The 20,917-nt window shown below is 32.5% G+C and overlaps 1 protein-coding gene across 2 annotated transcripts in view; it reads left to right on the plus strand.

Annotated features, from left to right (window-relative positions):
* Positions 1 to 16,345: 16,345 nt before the first annotated feature.
* LOC137657246 (somatostatin receptor type 2-like) overlaps positions 16,346 to 20,917 on the plus strand; it is a 170,116-nt gene continuing 165,544 nt past the window's right edge. For both annotated transcript variants that reach the window (XR_011047141.1, XM_068391587.1), the window contains exon 1: positions 16,346 to 16,433. The gene's annotated coding sequence lies outside the window, so the exon portion shown is untranslated. The remainder of the gene's footprint in view (positions 16,434 to 20,917) is intronic.

Raw genomic sequence — 20,917 nt, forward strand, 5'->3', positions numbered from 1 at the left:
TTTCCGTTTCCGAAAGATAATGTGAGGTTCTTGTAACCGTAGGTGAGTATCGCAGATCCGTTGGCAGCTACCAAGCGGACATCGGCAGACATAGACAGTCTACGTCGTGTCCTGAAGAGTTCCCTTGGCAAAAGAAAACGACAAGCACTCATGTCTACCAAAAATTGCAAGCCCGTTCCTGCGTCATGTAAAAAGAAAAGATTAGAAACATGGGAGGCCACTGCCACGAGCGATGGCCTACTTACACGTTTTTGGCCACTGACAATCCTTGGCACATTTTTTCACGGTTGCCCCGAATCTGAAGTGGTATTAGCAAAACTGCGGCGGATGGGAGGTAGTAAGTGGCTGTAGAAGTCATTGGTTGGGGTGCGAGCGAGTGTTGGGTGGTGGGAGGCGTTGTCGCCGCTTCGGCATGTCATGGGGTAGGCGTTGTCGCCGCTTCGGCATGTCACGGGGTAGGCGTTGTCGCCGCTTCGGCATGTCACGGGGTAGGCGTTGTCGCCGCTTCGGCATGTCACGGGGTAAGCATGTATGTCCTACGGCATTCACGTCAGCTTCGGTTGACGTTGAATAGGCGTCCTGTTCGTCAGGGGTGGGGGTGTTGATGGTGGTCTTGAAGTGGCTGTCCATAAGGGCGTCAGCTTTGGTCATCAAGTCCTTCATGGGTAAACTATTGACATTGGGTATGGCAGCACGTACAGGTTCGGGTAAACGGCGTATCCAAAGGGCACGAAGTAGGTTAACCTCACGAGGAGAGCTGTCTGCAGCAGGTTGAAGGCGAGCGATACTGGTCATTTCACTGAGGGCAAGTGAAGCCCTTTGGTCTCCCAACGGTTGTTGAGAGAGCTGAAAAAGTTTACTATACGGGCGGCTGGCGACGGCGAGTACTGCTGCAGAAGGTATGTTTTGAGGGCGTCATATGCTATTGGGGTGGCTCCTTGTTCATAAAGCCAGTCATATATTTCTGGGAAGGTGTCCTTGGATATCGCCCCGAGAACATAATCTGCTTTGATGGTTGAGCAAGTCACGCCCTTGATGCGAAACTGGACTTCTGCGCGCTGAAACCAAGCAAACGCCTCTCCCCTGGTGAATGAGGAAAGTTTCAATGGGGCAGCTGCAGCGCCAACTTCCGTAGAGTCCGCCATAGTACCAACAATGGAGGGGCGAGGGGGGGGGGGTTGGAAGGCAGGAGTAGTGAGTCGACTTCCGGGGTCACCAATATGACGGGCCGAGAGAAGGTTGTGACTCAAAGAGGATGAAAGCAACTGATTGAGTTTATTATAGAACACTCCTTTATATACAAAAGCTCAAGGCAACAAGAAATTTCATGTTCAAAATAGACACTGTTACTGGTGAGAAAAGCAGACATGTCTATTTATGCTCTTTTTAGTGCGAGGGAAGAGCAAAGATACAAGCATATTAGATACACAAGATGAACTATGTACGATCATGTGACACACGGTTGGTACACTAATAACAATTTATTATGAAGAGGAAGGAATCAAATTTAATTTCTTAAGCTCCTGAACACTTTCAAGCTCGTTTATTCAAGTTTTAGTTCTTTAACAGCATTTCCACAGCTTCAAACTAATTTTAATAATTTTTTTTAGGAGTCTTTGTTTTTCATATACGACGGTGACAGTAGTTGGTCGCCGAAGGAAGAAAATATTAGACTTTTGATAAATATACATTGGTGCTATATCTTTCCCAATGTTGGACGTAGGAGACATTATTATTATTATTATTATTATTATTATTATTATTATTATTATTATTATTATTATTATTACAAGTTAAGCTACAACCCTAGTTGGTAAAGCAGGATACTATTAACCCAAGTGCTCCAGCAGGGAAAAATAGCCGAGTGAGGAAAGGGAATTAGGAAATACTTAAACTACAAGAGAAATAAATAACAATTAGAATAGAATACCTGGGGAACAATAACGATATCAAAATAGATCTTTCATATATAAACTATAAGAATTTAAAATACAAGGGAAAGGGAAATAAGATCAAATAATGTGCCCAAGTGCACCACAATTAATAGACCACGGTAAAGAGGCTATAGCATTACCCAAGGCTAGAGAACAATGGTTTGATTTTGGAGTGTCCTACTCCTAGAAGAGCTGCTTACCATAGAGAGAGTCTCTTTTATCCTTACCAAGTCGAAAGTAGCTACTAAACAATCACAGTGCAGTAGTGAATCCCTTGAACGAAGGAGAATTGTTTTGTATTCTGTGTTGTCAGATGTATGAGGACAGATGAGACTGTGGAAAGAATACTCCACAATATTAGGTTTATGTGTAGGCAAAGGAAAAACGAGCTGTTACCAGTCAAGAGACCCAATAACTCTCCAGTGGTAGTATATTAACGGTGGCTGGTGTCACCAATGATTTTCTGGGGCCTGGTCAACCATGTTTTTTTTTTAAATACTTTTTTTGACTGTATTTAATTGGACATATTACTGAATAGTGTAGGTTATCGTCCCTATATGAGTATGAGCTATTCGAAGGTTATCAATCTTCGTTTATTTTTCCTTTATTTCAAAGACATCATTAGCTTGCATGCTACTTGCGTTGGTCTTGCTCGGCATTTTGATCATTATTTTACCTGTACACTCTTGACGTTTTTCAACTCATCTATCAAAAAAATTGATTTCTGTATAGTAGAATTGCACATCGTAACGCGCATAAGGAAATTCTCGTGATGGTACGTAAACTAGTTTTATTTACTAATTTTATTGGTAATACTAAAGAGAGAGAGAGAGAGAGAGAGAGAGAGAGAGAGAGAGAGAGAGAGAGAGAGAGAGAGAGAGAGAGAGAGAGAGAGAGAGAGAGAGCTTGGTAGTAGAAGGTCAAAGTCAGTCATCAAACGTTTTACTGGTTTATACATTGTAGATGTTAAAAGAATGATTCAAATAAAATTTCAATGAATTTTCTGACAGAAGATTACTTATATGAAATATTTCCGTCATGAATAATGAAAAAAAGGCAAACAGCAGGCATACGAGATACTTATGATGTAGTACAGCAATTACTATTTTTATTTTTACTCCTTTTGCCATAATGTGTTTTAGCAATAATAGAAATAACATATTGCTCAGGTTTAGTGTCTGCCTAAGAAATTCGAAGTTGAGATTAATTGGATAACATAAAAACGATATTCCAATGATACCAAATAAAGAAGAGTATAAAGGTTTAAAGGTCGCTCATGAATGGCCGAGACAAGGGACAGTGATGTTGCCCTAGCAATCAGGACAATGCCCTAGAGACTGGCCATATATTATATGATCAGCGCCCAAGCCTCCTCTCCACCCAAGCTAGGACCAGTGAGGGCCAGGCAGTGGCTGCTGATGACTCAGCAGATAGATCTATAGGCTCCCCCAAACCCCCCAACCTTAGGTCACAAGGATGGTAAGGTTGCACACACTAATGGGACTAACGAGTCTGAGCGGGACTCGAAGCCCCGACTGGGAAACACCAGGCAGAGACGTTACCAATCAGGCCACAGCAACCAGATATAATTTTTAATGCATTGGGAATTCCTACATAAGAATATTCTTACTAAGAATTTTCCATTTATTTATTTTAGAATGCAGGATTATTTGGTTTAGATTGCAATTTTATCCTGAATATTAATATTTACATATACAGCAAGATGAACATAAGTGGGCTAAGAACGTTTTTTTTTTTCCTTTTATCAGATATTAAACGAAGTCAATCAGGTAAATTGGAGATTATTTTCCAATCATCTCGATGAAAAGAATGAGTAATTAATTCGTTTTCCTTTACCTACAAGGATGACATATCAGGAAGGAAAGGAAACCTGTAATGAAGTTCGTGCCCCTATGATAAAGCTCCGTGTATTTCAATATCAAATGATTAACGGTATCTTCCAATAATTGCAAAAATATAAAGAAAATGGGATAATTGAAATCGACATTTTTTTAAACCCTTCACGTAAGACGATTAAGCATTTTTAACTCCTTTCTGAATACAAATGAGTTCAAAATGTTAGGACGATACTAGCATGTTTTTAATGAATTTATAGGTTCACATTCCTTTAGACGGAGGGATAATCCACTTAACTAATACATTTGAAATATTTTGTATCCGTCTGAAATCACATGTTATTTTTTGACTCATATGCTAAAGGCGTAACTTTTTCTTGGGAATAGACTTGTTTTCATGAATTTTGTCTTTTACGTTGTCGCCAGTATGAAGAATAATTTGTATGACGTTTTTAGTATGTTCAGAAACACACACCTTTAATATTTAGAGTTGAAAGAAAGCCATGGGTATTGGTATTTGATGTGTATTCATGAGCGGAATTAGCAATTTCCAAGCAATTATTTTTACATTAGATCCTAATACCGTTTGATATTCTAATATGAAACATTGTCACTATTCCCAATTCATAACTTATTCACAAAATATTCGCAAGCAATGCAAGGGACATTTAATGTCAATAAAATGCAATGCAATAGTTGTCTATGAAGGCTCTTGTATTTACTATATCAAAATGTCATAATTTTTTTTTTTTTTAAAAGTGCGTAGTTTGTTTATATGAAGATCAAACACTGCAAGAAATAACCCTTTTGGAAACCCGAAGTTGAAGATGAACCCTTGTGGTATTCATGAACTCTCAGCTCTAAGCATATTTTTACCAATTCCTCAAAATCGAAAGTTCATTCGAGTGAAAATAACAAAAAATGTATATGGGTAACAGAGTCTCAGGTGGGCCTTTATACAATAGACGCTCAATTAGAGCTGTTTTGTTGTTTCTTTGCAATGAAGATCTTTTCAGGAATGGAAGGGAACTAAATCAAACGACTTAGATGAGATTTCAGATCTTCGCTACGAATGTTTTCTTTTTCCTAATTATTCTTCACACATACGATGTATATATATATATATATATATATATATAGGACGTGTTTGTCAAAGTTACAATTTTTGTGATATTTTATAGTAAATTACGTGCAGTAGATTAAAATGTATGCCTATATTTTCATATTATTTCACGCAAATATGCATCTGAACATACAACCAGAAATGCAAAAAGAATGAACAATTATGTAATAAAACTTCTTGTTACTCTCACCCAGTTTCCCGATTACTTTTTAGGCAGTTCATTTTTACATTTCTTTTTGATTGTCAGGAAGCCTTAGCAATTATCTTCTCCTATTCCAAGATAACAATATGAGAATGAAGAAGAATAACCACACAAAAGACAAGGATGTCAAATGACTGTCTCACAGAAGCAGGAAGAGAATCCTAAAGATGGGAAGCCTTAAAAGCACTCCCATTAAAGATGGGAACATGGATGGGTTCCTATCATAGGTACCACAACACTTTCATAAATAACTGAGTGAAATAACATATCGGTAAAGGTGTCAAAGGAAAAGAAAAGTGATAGTATTTCAAGATGAACGAAGAGTGAAGCAAAACAATTATTAATTCAAATCCTCATACCAAAGATGGATGGACCAGAATTGGAATAATCATCAGTTCTTTTAAAGAAAATAGATTGTTAACAAAAATATTGATAGATGTTTGCTAAAAGAAGAAGTTTACTAATCATATTTAAGAAACAGTTTAGTCCCTTGGCTGATGTCTTTGTATCAAAAGGAAATTATTTTCTTAAACTTTTATTTTCATCAATAATAGTCATATGAAACTGTTATTATTTATGATATATGCTGTTTTTCACTTATCTTAACTTCTGAGAATTCAGTGTTTAAATTTGAATTTACTTTTCAATTTGATCAGTTAGTGTAATGTTTTTAACGAATTTATAGGTTCACATTCCTTTAGACGGAGGGATAATCCACTTAACTAATACATTTGAAATATTTTATATCCGTCTGAAATCACATGTTATTTTTTGACTCATATGCTAAAGGCGTAACTTTTTCTTGGGAATAGACTTGTTTTCATGAATTTTTTCTTTTACGTTGTCGCCAGTATGAAGAATAATTTGTATGACGTTTTTAGTATGTTCAGAAACACACACCTTTAATATTTAGAGTTGAAAGAAAGCCATGGGTATTGGTATTTGATGTGTATTCATGAGCGGAATTAGCAATTTCCAAGCAATTATTTTTACATTAGATCCTAATACCGTTTGATATTCTAATATGAAACATTGTCACTATTCCCAATTCATAACTTATTCACAAATTATTCGCAAGCAATGCAAGGGACATTTAATGTCAATAAAATGCAATACAAGAGTTGCCTATGAAAGGCTCTTGTAATTACTATATCAAAATGTCATAATTTTTTTTTTTTTAAAGTGCGTAGTTTGTTTATATGAAGATCAAACACTGCAAGAAATAACCCTTTTGGAAACCCGAAGTTGAAGATGAACCCTTGTGGTATTCATGAACTCTCAGCTCTAAGCATATTTTTACCAATTCCTCAAAATCGAAAGTCCATTCGAGTGAAAATAACAAAAAATGTATATGGGTAACAGAGTCTCAGGTGGGCCTTTATAAAATAGACGCTCAATTAGAGCTGTTTTGTTGTTTCTTTGCAATGAAGATCTTTTCAGGAATGGAAGGGAACTAAATCAAACGACTTAGATGAGATTTCAGATCTTCGCTACGAATGTTTTCTTTTTCCTAATTATTCTTCACACATACGATGTGTGTGTATATATATATATATATATATATATATATATATATATATATATATATATATATATATATATATATATATATATATATATATATATATATATATATATATATATATATATATATATATAAATTACGTGCAAAGTTAGTATTAAAATGTATGCCTATATTTTCATATTATTTCACGCAAATATGCATCTGAACATACAACCAGAAATGCAAAAAGAATGAACAATTATGTAATAAAACTTCTTTTTACTCTCACCCAGTTTCCCGATTACTTTTTAGGCAGTTCATTTTTACATTTCTTTTTGATTGTCAGGAAGCCTTAGCAATTATCTTCTCCTATTCCAAGATAACAATATGAGAATGAAGAAGAATAACCACACAAAAGACAAGGATGTCAAATGACTGTCTCACAGAAGCAGGAAGAGAATCCTAAAGATGGGAAGCCTTAAAAGCACTCCCATTAAAGATGGGAACATGGATGGGTTCCTATCATAGGTACCACAACACTTTCATAAATAACTGAGTGAAATAACATATCGGTAAAGGTGTCAAAGGAAAAGAAAAGTGATAGTATTTCAAGATGAACGAAGAGTGAAGCAAAACAATTATTAATTCAAATCCTCATACCAAAGATGGATGGACCAGAATTGGAATAATCATCAGTTCTTTTAAAGAAAATAGATTGTTAACAAAAATATTGATAGATGTTTGCTAAAAGAAGAAGTTTACTAATCATATTTAAGAAACAGTTTAGTCCCTTTGGCTGATGTCTTTGTATCAAAAGGAAATTATTTTCTTAAACTTTTATTTTCATCATTAATAGTCATATGAAACTGTTATTATTTATGATATATGCTGTTTTTCACTTATCTTAACTTCTGAGAATTCAGTGTTTAAATTTACTTTTCAATTTGATCAGTTAGTGCAATAAATGTAAGTGTTGATCATTACATAAAAATGATGCTTTATAAAATTTATCTCATTATATATAGTGTTCTATAAGTATTATAACTCCTTTATAGCTTAAGATAAGCTTTTCAATAACTTCAAATTTCTTTATAGCTGTTTTATTTGATCTTTAAAATTAATTTATTGTTTTCATATAAGTTTTGACGATACAAAAAATACTAGCCTAAATATAAGCTATGCAAAGTGGCTATTAGGTACTAACAGAGAAGCGACATGAATGAAAGTTTAGTTTATTCAACAAGATAACTAGCTTATATACAAATAGTTAAGAGCAAGAATGATACAAAATTATAAAAGTATAAAATTTGTAATAGCAATCTTAAACAGGTAGCTGTTATCAGTGCTTGGGAGAGCAAGAGGTCCAAAAAAAAAAAATAAATAAAAAAGAAAAAAAAAAGTCACAGGGTACAAGTTATCGTGCTGACATTTCTCTTTGTCTTGTCTGTTACCCTCTGATGTTGAACTTGCTACCATCCATACGGTATTCTTTTTGGACACCATCTTCTTAAAGTTTCGATGCAATAAAGTCATTACTGAGGAAATAACTCGATTAAAAAATGGCAGAGACCAGAACGTAACTGCTTTACCACATTTTCCACTGGGAAGGCTGTGGATCCAAGCCTTCCTGGAATGAAAGAGCATCTTTAGTACGAACAATAATTTTTGCAACTATGCACCATAGGAGCTTGGAGGGCAAAGTGTTAAAGTCATCTCTCCTGTATCTGCCTTCAGAATGAAGTCGATTGTCCTTTCCCTTTTAAACCTGTTGTGGTCTCTGGTAACACAAATTCACATATTAATTTAGTTAAGTGCAAGAGCATAACTGTAGCTAGTATTTTACCAGTTGGTTGTTGTTGTAATCACTTCAGTGCCCGTGTTCTTATAGATATGAATTATTATGGAGTCGTCAAGAATTATGGTATAGTATTCTCCACTCCACTGAGCCCAGATGGTCTTGTGCAGTTGATTTTTGTGATGGCATTCTTTGGCCTTGAAAATTTCCCAAGGACCTACTCCAAGACTACAGATTTTTCCTTCAGTGGTGCTTTTTATTACACTCAGATTTTCAAGATATTCTGTAAGTTTGTCGAGGTCGTGGATAAATGACAAGTTGGACATAGTGTTAATACCTAACTCATAATCGGCGTTACAATGTTTCCGTGTAGAATGGAAATTTTAGCCTGATGGTTTAGATTATCAGATTGTTTTTTGAGGAGATTGTGCCACTAGGTATGATGACTGGACTATTTGTGTTTTTGTTACGGCCATGAATTGATTTGATGTTATTATAAAAACCTTTCCTGCTGTTTTGGATGGCAAAGGTTTGAATTTTCTTCGTCCTCTCTACCCAACTTCAGTTCTGTAGCATACTTTTTCGATGCGTCTTCAGCCTCAGATCCTGTCCTGTTAGGGTCAGTACAGACCAGTGAATGTTCCTTTTGTTTTTATTCAAGTAATTGGTGTATTGTGTCAGTTATCATATAACCAGTCTGCACGAAAATACTTAGTGAAGCCTATTGCTTCCCCAGCACCTTCTGGTATCAGTTTATAGAACCTTGTTAGGTTCTTTCTTAAGATTGTCAATTAAGGAAAAGAGGCTTACAGGAGTTTGAGCACGAAGAGGATCTCTGGTATCCTTTTATTTCGTCACAGCACAGTTAAAATTCTACCGTTGGCTACCTAAAGATTTGAGGTCATATTTCGAGCTTTAGGATGGACATCACCAGTTGATAATCTTTCCAGCACTCTAACCTATGTGTAACTCGGTTTTGGTTCCCATCATTAGTGTGGCTCTGCTGGTTTATAAGGTAGTCTAGCATGTGCTAGATTTTGGATATTTAAAGTATCTATGGGTTATTGAGGTTATCCCTGAGCTTGAATAGTAATTTTGTAATAAAAGGATCGTGCTCAACACATACTAACGATAAAGAATAAGGATAAAGGTTAAAGTTGTCTGGTTTCAGCTTCAGTTTCACGAAAATAGATGATCACCAGAGCGTCAGATGGGCAAGCAGTGGCCTCCCCAGTAAACAGCTTAAAAGCATGGTCCTGGGCTGGGATTGATCTTCTGCCGTGCAAATGCTCGATGAACACGTTATCACTGTACTAGCCAGGGTAATGTGAGTTTTTGCATTGACTCTGCCATGATAATCTTTGACACCTCACCACAGTCTTGTTTCCCAACCCCATCACTGAGATGTGTAGGAGATATAACATACCCCTATTATAAAAGGGGTACACCTGACACTCCCTAACATGCCTAACTATATTAAAATCTATATTATTTACATTTTTATTAATCATTAGGTAATCAACGAAAGGGCCATCACATGCGACTAGCTATTCCCTAACTCTAAATCATATCAGAACAGAGCTGCCTACTGTATTTACAATACAAGTCAAAGTTTTTGAAAAAAAAAATTCAATTATGAAGTCAGAAATGAATGAACAGAAACCTACTGCTAAAATGGAAGATTTGCTAGCTCTAGTCATACTAATATTGAAAGTAATTTATGTTTTAAGAATCTGAGTTAAATATAATTGAGACACATCAGAGTTAAGATATACAGTTTCACTGACATTTTTTATGATATAGGGCATGGAAAATATTAGTCGTATAAAACGTCAATACTCTGAAAATATATTTGAGAGGAAAAACTATTAATAATATATCAAAGTAACAGTTATTTGTGTCTAAGATAACTCATTACTCTAAAGATTTTGGGTTTTAATCTTGAAATATGATAGAGATTGTTTCTTTAGAAACATTTCCAATTTATTTGCATATTTATTTTGCATATGCAATGGAGCTTAAGTTACATATTATGACAAAAATTATGTCTTCAGAAAATGAGTGAGCGTCATACTATGCTCAAATGCTATCAGTATATGATTATAGAAGAGAAATGAGAGTCTGCCTTATATTAATTTTTATAATTGAAAATTCCTGTTTCATTATGCCTGCAGAAAGAGACAATATTTACCGACCTCTTCATCAAACAATGATTAATAACTATGGAATGTAAATCGAAAATCAAACTGTCGGAATTAAATGGAGAAAGGTAGTTAGGTAGTTTTCTGCAAGGTCCTTTAAGTAAATACGTATTCATTATGTTTTATAATGACTTTTTTAAGGAAAAACTCTATTTCCGTAGTTATTTAATGAAATACGAAGTATGTAATAATCTTGATATAATTTATTTGACTCATATACAGTAATCTGAGAGGCATATTTAATTCAATAGCAATGCACTCTATTAAAGATGCCACTGACATGTCTTCTGTGAAGAAGGATGAGACCTTATATCGGCATTTCTTACATATTGGCCAACTTCTTTCATATTTCAGTAGAGCTAAGATGAACATATTTTTACTTTTGTAATATATTTCTAAGATTAAAACACGTACCTTCTTCGAGAATGATAATTTTCTCACATGTTATCATGTTGCATAGACCTATTACAGGAAGCTTTATATTTGAGCAGGACTAATTTAAATGAAGGGTGCGTCGGCTTGTATTACATAGTGAAATTAAAGGATATCTTATATTCATTTTTCCCTCATGCACTACCATGCTAAGAAGTACTAATCGTTTTGAATTCAGAAATAATAAAACTCACTGTAGAGACGTGCCCAGTGGTTGTGGATCCGTCTATAAATGATAACATCCATTAAACATCAGAAAAGCATATTTACTTGAAACCAAGCGTAACACCACTTTCCTTCCTGTGGGATTCCTGTTTGTTGTGAAAATCACTTGTTGACTTGGCCACAGAACACAGTCGAAGAGCAAAAACTTAGTAAAATCTAATGATGGAACTAAATGAGGTTTTTTTATGAAGACGAAATAGGTATATCTTAATTATGATTGTATCTCATCGTGAAATTGAATAGTGTAAGAATAAACAGATAACAGAGTGCATGGATTGGTATGAAACTGACTATAGTCCATTTCTTTTAGCGAGTCATATTTACACGGACTCGCAACGGTGCCCTTCTAGCTCGGAAAAGTTTCCTGGTCGCTGATTGGTTAGAATTATCTTGTCTAATCAATCAGCGATCAGGAAACTTTTCCGAGCTAAAAGGGGACCGCTGCGAGTCGGTGCAAATATGACTCGCTAAAAGAAATGGACTATAATAAAAGATATATTACACTGTGGTAATGTACTTAATGGAGATAACTGTGGAGCAGAAGCAATGAAATTAATTTTAATAGTGACGAACGTTCTATACTGATTGCAGGGCACCAGCCACTTGTTGTGATACTACCGCTAGAGAGTTATGGCATGATTTGACTGTCCAGACAACATTACATTGGATCCCTCTCTCTGGTTACGGCTCATGTACCCTTTGCCTACACATACACCGAATAGTATGGCCTATTTCCACATGCTCCTCTGTTCTCATACACCTGAAAACACTGAAATTACCAAACAATTCTTCTTCGCTCAAGGGGTTATCTTCAGCAACGTAATTGTTTTATGGCTACTTTCTTCTTAATAAGGGTAAAGACTCTATAGCTGTGGCAAATGGCTCTTCCAGGAGAGAGATACTCTAAAATCAAACCATTATGCTCTAGTCTTGGGTAGTAGCATAGCCTCTGTACCAAGGTCTTCCACTGTCTTGGGTTAGAGTTTTCTTGCTTTAGGAGACAATCGAACACCATATTCCATTTTATTTCTCTTTCTCTTGGTATTTTGAAGTTTGCATGTTATACATATAATAGATTTATTTTAATGTTGATATTATTCTTAAACTTCTCGTATAGTATATTTCCTTATATCCTTTCCTCACTGAGTTATTTTCCTTGTTTGAGCCCTTGGGCTTATAGCCTCCTGCATTTCCAATTAGGGTTGCAGCATGCAAATGATAATAATAATAATAATAATAATAATAATAATAATAATAATAATAATAATAAAAAGCTTAGATGTGTCTTTCAGCATAAGGATCGCCAAAGTACAGTTCCTTTGTTGTGCCTTTTATAAAACTATCTTCATGAAAGGAGCATAAAAATTAGAATAACAGATCTTACGATTATACTTTCTATAACATAATTTTTTCTATGATAAATATCAGATATGCAGCATGAATATATGCTAAAACCAGTAGCAAGATTTATTATGGGATGAATAATCTAGTTTTCAAGATTCATAATTAGCTATCGATTTTATGGCATCTTACTTCTAAAGTTACCTCTTCTAATTAGGAATGGTAGAAGTTTGAATTAAGTTAACGGCAAATAAGTGGAATAAATGATTATATCTGGCTATGTTCTTTACGTGAATGTTATAGAGTTTGTGTGCCTATCGTATAAGATCATAAAATATGGTAATTGAGTGGCAAACTATGGCCACTGTGATACATGTATAAAGATAGAAAATAAAATAATGATATGGATTTCCCCTAATTTTACAGCTGGAGTCATTAGGAGAGATATATAAATAAATCGTTGATAGAATTACTTACTAAACCCTCTTTTGTATTTAAGCTTTTTTTTTTTTTTTTTTAAAGTAACACTAAACTTTTTTAGAGCATTGACCGTTATTTTGCTAAATCCCGGTCATTATTTCTTTATTCTTTCAATTTGCAAAACTTTTTCAAGAGAATTAATAATTTTGGTGATCCCAAAACATAGTACTGGATATTCATATTTCATAATGCAGAAACGACCCAGTAGCCGGCATTTCAATCTGAGATTATGCATATCTTGGAAAAATAAATCTTTGGGGAAATATTTATGATACATATATATATATGTATATATATATATATATATATATATATATATATATATATATATATATATATATGTATTTATTTATTACATTTATATATATGTTATATATATTACATTTACATATATAAATATATATATATATATATATATATATATATATATATATATATATATATATATATATATATATATATATATATATATATATATATATGTGTGTGTGTGTGTGTGTCTGTGTGTGTGTGTATGCTTGTGTGTGTGTGTGCGTGCATGCGTGCTTGCGTGCATGCATATATGTATGTGTTTGTCTATGTAAACATATAAATACCTATATATATTAAACCCATCTCGATTGCTTTGCCTTCATCGGTGAAATTTAATATACATGAATCTCAGCAATGAAAAGTTTCAAATAGAAGTAGAATTATATTTATTTCGTGGAGACTGGATAGGTAGATTACTTCATAAAAGTATTTTTTTTTTTTTTTTGGAAAGACTAATTTGATATTGCTCCGGGTTGCTCTTCAAACATGAATATGAACGTATTATTAATTGGAAATAGTTATTATATTCCCTCAAATAATTCGAGCGACGGGTATCTCATTACAGTAGTCATCATTGGATAAGGAAAAATATTTTATTAATAAATCTAAAGAAAAACTTGAAAGTGAATGTTCGAATAGAGCTCGTTATTAAAAGAGTAATGTCCTTAGTGAGCTATATCACTGGTTCACTAGAGATAAGAAAATCTATTTTATTTTTAACACTTTCTACTTAGAATGATGGAATTAAATATGCCTCCCAGGTTACTAAGATATGGCATATACAGCTGCATATAGGTCAATTAAGTGATATCAACATTATTACATACTCCTTAGTGAACTATATCACTGGTTCACTAGAGATAAGAAAATCTACTTTATTCTTAACACTTTTTACTTAGAATGACAGAGGGATACTTTTACTATATTTTAAATTAGTTATGATAACTTGAAAAAATACTTGAAATTATGATTGAATGAGAGCACATTTTTGTACAACTTTGGTTGTTCATAAAGGTATTGTAAAGTTTTTAATGCTTACAAGGGAAATGTTATGCTATTTGATATGATATAATTAATCCATGAATGTATTCAAATATGATGAATTGATATGAGAAAAGGAGCGAAAAAAGTCTTCAAATGCGATGTCTCATATGACTTAAGCTGGGATATAATGGGTTAACCTGTTTCTCATAAAAATAAGTTTGGTATCAAGTTTTTCCTCTGATACACGAACAAGGTAAATTTTTCCATTTTCAGACGGTTATTAAGGTAATTAGAATCCTATGGCTCGGTTTAGTTAAGGGAATTGAACTAATATTTTTAATGACCGAAGTTCGTATATTCATGTTTGAAGAGGGAGCTGGCACAAAAGCAGACTAATCAATTCGCTGTTCCCCAGGCGGTGTCTAGTAACTTTAGTAGGCAAACAGGAGATAATGAAGTTTAAACAATATGGAATCTCAGGGATCGAACAACTTACCTATGGCTTAACTCTAATCCGTTTCTGTAAACTCAGAAGATTTAAATCCATATTTTCGTCCTATTTTTTTTTTCTTCAAGTTACAGTCATGGAACACTGATATACTACACCGTAAAATACTAATTAATATAATTTATATCAATATATGGAATTGTATGCGAACACAAACGCCCTTACAACGATGACACTTCCACACACAATTACGTATACTATTAACTTTTATTGGGAGTGTTAGAAGAAAAGTTATCGCTAAAATACATGTATATGATGAGTTGTACCGCTACATATACTGCAGACCTATATATACATAATACAGTACGCATATGTGTGTGTATATATATTATATATATATATATATATATATATATATATATATATATATATATATATATGTGTGTGTGTGTGTGTGTGTGTGTGTATGTATGTATGTATGTATGTATTTCATTTAACGTTTGCTTTAATTTCCTGACTTTTTCGTTATAATATCAATTGAATTTGATTTAAGAAGCAACAGAAGTAAACTTTAAATTCTATGCTTCAATTTTCAACATAATCTTGAGATTTAAGATTATATTCATATATATCATCGTGATGTAGCTGTTGCGACAGATTAGTTTTAAAATTCTTTGAATTTTTATGTGTAGGTAAAAGTTACTCAAAATGCTATAATAATAGTTAAAAATTTGAGATATCAATTTATTTCCACTTAAAAATAATGATTTCCATCATATATATATATATATATATATATATATATATATATATATATATATATATATATATATATATATATATATATATATATACTGTATATATGTGTGTGTGTCTGTGTGTGTCTGTGTGTGTGTGTGCATGCGCTTGAGTTTGCCTGTGTCTGTGTACGCGTACCAGCCTCTGTTGTATGTATATACATTCCAGATAAAGAGACACGAAGAATTTGTAAAAGGATCCATAACGTATTTTTTTCTTTTCTTTCTCATCTCTGTCCAAATGTGATCTGTATTTTCCAGCGGATTCGGTACATTATTTTAGGAATAGAAAAATACCTTCTAGCGAAGAGGACCTTGCCTGGTAAGTTGACAAAGTAAACATGGAGAGGGAAAATAGACGAGGTTTTTGCCAGAATTTGCTCTATGATATGACAGTCAATATTTGCACATATCGAGAATATTTATGATTCTGACTTTAATGATGTTTGTGCGAAGTTTTTATGGGATGCAAATATCAATATCATTGAAATATTCCCTTAGTTCACTGTTATATCTTCTCCTAAGGGTAACAAAACTCTATATTTCTTTACTAAATGATCATCCAAATTACTTTCATATAAATTTGGTTTGAAATTACAGTTCAATACCAGAATTTTATATTTGTAATAAATAACAATTAGTTTTTATTATTGATGAACCCAATTATAGGTATTGATTATTATTTATAGTTTAATCAGTGGTAATTCTTCATTTCAGGTGGCCTTGAATCAGCACAATGTCCAGAACAGCGAACAAGTAATTAATTACTGTCATCAAGGGCCTTCATCCATATATAGAGGTAATATACTTTATACAACTTATTATTTTAGATGTATTAGTATTTGTAATAAATTTATGAGTATACCTCACAAGAGAAAAATGTATGTTTTCTACATATCGCAATGTTAAACTTACCATTATTTGTCTTTATTTGCTTTAGTAGTGTTAGTACATAAAGATATGTTTACTGATAATAATTTCTTCATCTTGCGGTGATGAAGTTTTCAACCGGACATTATGTGCTTTGTAAAATGGATAAACAAAGAGAATACGTCATTGGCAATATGTGCTAGAAAAAACAGTACTAGTTCTAAAGCTTACTGTAGAAGATGAGATTGACGGCATATTAAATATATATATATATATATATATATATATATATATATATATATATATATATATATATATATGTATATATATATATGTATACATACATACATACGTATATATAAATACATATATAGAGTAAATTTTTTAAGACCTCCAAATTCTTATTTTAAATAATACCTTGGGGAATGAGATTGATAGAAAATAATATATATATATATATATATATATATATATATATATATATATATATATATATATATATATATATATATATATATATATATATATATATATATATATATATATATATATACATACATACATACATATGTATATACATATATATATATATATATATATATATATATATATATATATATATATATATATATATATCTTATGTGTGTATGTGTGTATTATACATACTAAATAATTGGCTAAACAGCATTGTACTGAAAAAAGGGACATTCAAACTGAAAAATAATTCCTCTGGATAAGCGTTCGAAAAAAAATAAGTCTAAATGAAATTATTCAACATTGTACTCAGCATCCATAAAATCTAAAATTTTTATCTCCTTAAATCGCTATGGAGCTTCGACTTCTCATTGCTTTCCAAAATAATTTCATTCTAAATGGTAAATGCCCAAGGGAGCAGAGAATGCATGGTTAGCTATTATCCCTGGTTAACGAGATACCATCATTATTATTATTATTACTACTTGCCAAGCTACAACCCTAGTTGGAAAAGCAGGATGCTATAAGGCCAGGGGCTCCAACAGGGAATGTTGCTCAGCGAGGAAAGGAAACAAAGAAAACTGAAATATTTAAAGTACAGTAACAATATTGAAATAAATATATATGCTATAAAAACTTTAACAAAACAGTAGGAAGAGAAATTTGATAGAATAGTGTGCCTGAGTGAACTCTCAAGCAAGAGAACTCTAATCCAAGACAGTGGAAGCCCATGGTACAGAGGCTGTGGCACTACCCAAAAATAGAGAACAATGGTTTGATTTTGGAGTGTCCTTCTCCTAGAAGAGCTGCTTACTATAGCTAAAGAGCCTCTTGTACCCTTACCAAGAGGAAAGTGGCCAATGAACAATTACAGTGCAGTAGCTAACCCCTTGGAAGAAGAATTATTTGGTAATCTCAGTTTTGTCAGGTGTATGAGGACAGAGGAGAATCTGTAAAAAATAGGCCAGACTATTCTGTGTATGTGTAGGCAAGGGGAAAATGAACCGTAACCAGAGAAAAGGGTCCAATGTAATACTGTCTGGCCAGCCAAAGGATCCCATAACTCTCTAGCGGTAGTATATCAACTGCAGTTTAGAATATTTCTTTAAATTATCTACAAATAAATTTGGTTAGAAATTTGCGTTCAAAACCGTAATTTTTCTTGGTGAAGAATCCAATTAATCTTTGATATTTTTTATATTACTTATATGGCATTTCTTAAAAGTAAAATAAATTAGAATTAATAAATAAATAAATTAATGTGAAAATTAACATCCGTTCATATATTCACCATACACACACACACATATATATATATAATATATATATATATATATATATATATATATATATATATATATATATATATATATATATATATATATATATGATACATTTTTGCACATTTAGACGTGTTTTTCACATTCAAATAGGCCATATCTTTTATACATTCATGTCTGGATTCTCTTAACGACTTCTTGACCAGAGCCCCAGGCGAAATCACACAAAGATAGGAGCTTGTGACCGGCATGGAGTCGAACCCTGGTCCTACAAACTTGTATACACAGTGACTACCACTTGGCCAAGTGATAGTTACTGCTTATACAAGTTTGCACGACCAGGGTTCGACTCCCGGCCGGTCACAAGCTCCTGTCTTTGTGTGATTTCGCCTGGGGCTCTGATCTCGAGATCGTTAAGAGAATCCAGACATTAATGTATCAAAAATATATGGCTTATTTGAACATATATATATATATATATATATATATATATAATATATATATATATATATATATATATATATATATATATATGACCTATATATATATATATATATATATATATATATATATATATATATATATATATATATATATATATATATATATATATATATATATATGACCATCATGTATATTTGTGTCACCTTGTGAAATGTATTATGATTAGAAGGTTCATAAAGACTGCTAAATAATAATATTTGAATATCTAAGACTATTTAGACATTTCCCCCACTTCGTAGTCTTTATAACAACAACAATCTTACGACAGCCAAGTAGTAATTATCTCTCTCGGAAAAACTCATGAAACTTTATTGACAGTTAAAAGAAGTCAATTGAATCAAATTTTTCGTTTCTTAGTTAATGCTAGCTTTGACGAGGGCATCACACCCAAAAGAACCAATAATGATCTTGTTTCTGTGCATCTCCCAGTTTTATCTCAACCCCCCCAAAATCTATCATTATTCTTTCAGGATCTTCTTTTGTTAATAAACTATCATAAGCAGAGCATGAATTATCAAAAAAATGTATGTATTTTTTTTTTTTTTTTTTCGGCATTGAGTTAATTATTTAGTTTTCAATGAATCACTTGTATATGTTCAGGACTTGGATAAGATCTTAATTTAAAGGTATGCCATGTAATGAATTACATTACAAAATTGCTATAACCTAGTGGATTCATACCTAAACATTTCCAATTTTACCATTATTAATGAATAAAAATGTAAAATGTTGAAACTTGCACATTGGATTTTATTTTTGGTTTAATGCAATTCTAAGAAATTCTTTGGTATCTTTTAGGAATGATATTTCAGAAATGAAAAAAAGGAGATTCGACTCGCAGGATTTTGCTGTTAATCTTTATAGAATATGCTACATGTCATGTTGGTGCAACCTTCTAAGTCCCACTGTAAACATTTTTCTCTGCGAAGTATTGAAACCAAGATATAATGAACGCTGTCTAACATTGTGAATTGATCAAAGCAAATTTGGTTTAATGATAAGTATTGAAGGCTAGTATATAAAGGCATGTGGTTCTTCTTCTTCTTCTTCTTCTTCTTCTTCTTCTTCTTCTTCTTCTTCTTCTTCTTCTTCTTCTTCTTCTTCTTCTTCTTCTTCTTATTATTATTATTATTATTATTATTATTATTATTATCCAAGCTACAACCCTCGTTTAAAAATCATGATGCTATAAGTCCAAGAGCTCTAATAGGAAAAAATAGGCTTATGAGGAAAGGAAATAAGGAAACTAATAAACTACATGAGAAATAATGAACAATTAAACTTAAATATTTTAAGAACAGTTAATGAAAAATTACATTGAAATATTTTAATAAAAGTCACAACATTGAAATAGAAATTTTACATATAAACTATAAAAACTTAAAAAAACAAGAAGAGAAATAAGATAGGATAATGTGCCCAAAAGTACCTTCAAGCAAGAAAACTCTACCCCAAGACAGCCGAAGACCATGCTATAGAGGTTATGAAAGAGATAATTTAATGTTGTTACTGTATGTGAAATATTTTTTTTTTTTATTGTTTATCAATTTTCTTGTTGTTTATCGGTTTCCTTCCTCACTAGGAAGTAATGGAATAATATATTTCAGGCAAAAATCTGGATGGGGGTAAACCAATGTCTTGAACTTATTAACATTAATTTAAAGCGATTCCACAAACAGGTATATTATGTTCATGAGATGAGGTTGATGTAAATAATCTCACCATGTAAGTAACAATAAGTTTGTTTTATATCCAAACTTCATATCATGTTTACATATAAAAAAGTAGTGCTCCAAAAAATCTACGTGAAAATAATTAGATATTAAAGTACTTTAATTAAAATGTGGTCCGTAAGCTTCCAGTTTATTTTTCTCTTTTAGATCATAACCCAATAAAAGTATAAACTATGATGGTGCTTGTAATGAACTCAGTCAAAAGCAACAACAAAAACATATGAACTTCATCGACATAATCAAAATATTTCAAAATTACAATAGCGACTGTAAAAATAGCTTCAAAGCCTGTGGAAAGCCCAAATTACAAACAAGGGAACAGATGAATAGTCACAACACGTGCATCCAGAGACATATCAAACATAATATGAGAGTTTTTGCAATGGGGCTGTGCTCCACAATTTAATTGCATCACCAGTGCT

The sequence above is a fragment of the Palaemon carinicauda genome, chromosome 1 (genome assembly GCF_036898095.1).
Source record: "Palaemon carinicauda isolate YSFRI2023 chromosome 1, ASM3689809v2, whole genome shotgun sequence".
NCBI lineage: Eukaryota > Metazoa > Arthropoda > Malacostraca > Decapoda > Palaemonidae > Palaemon > Palaemon carinicauda.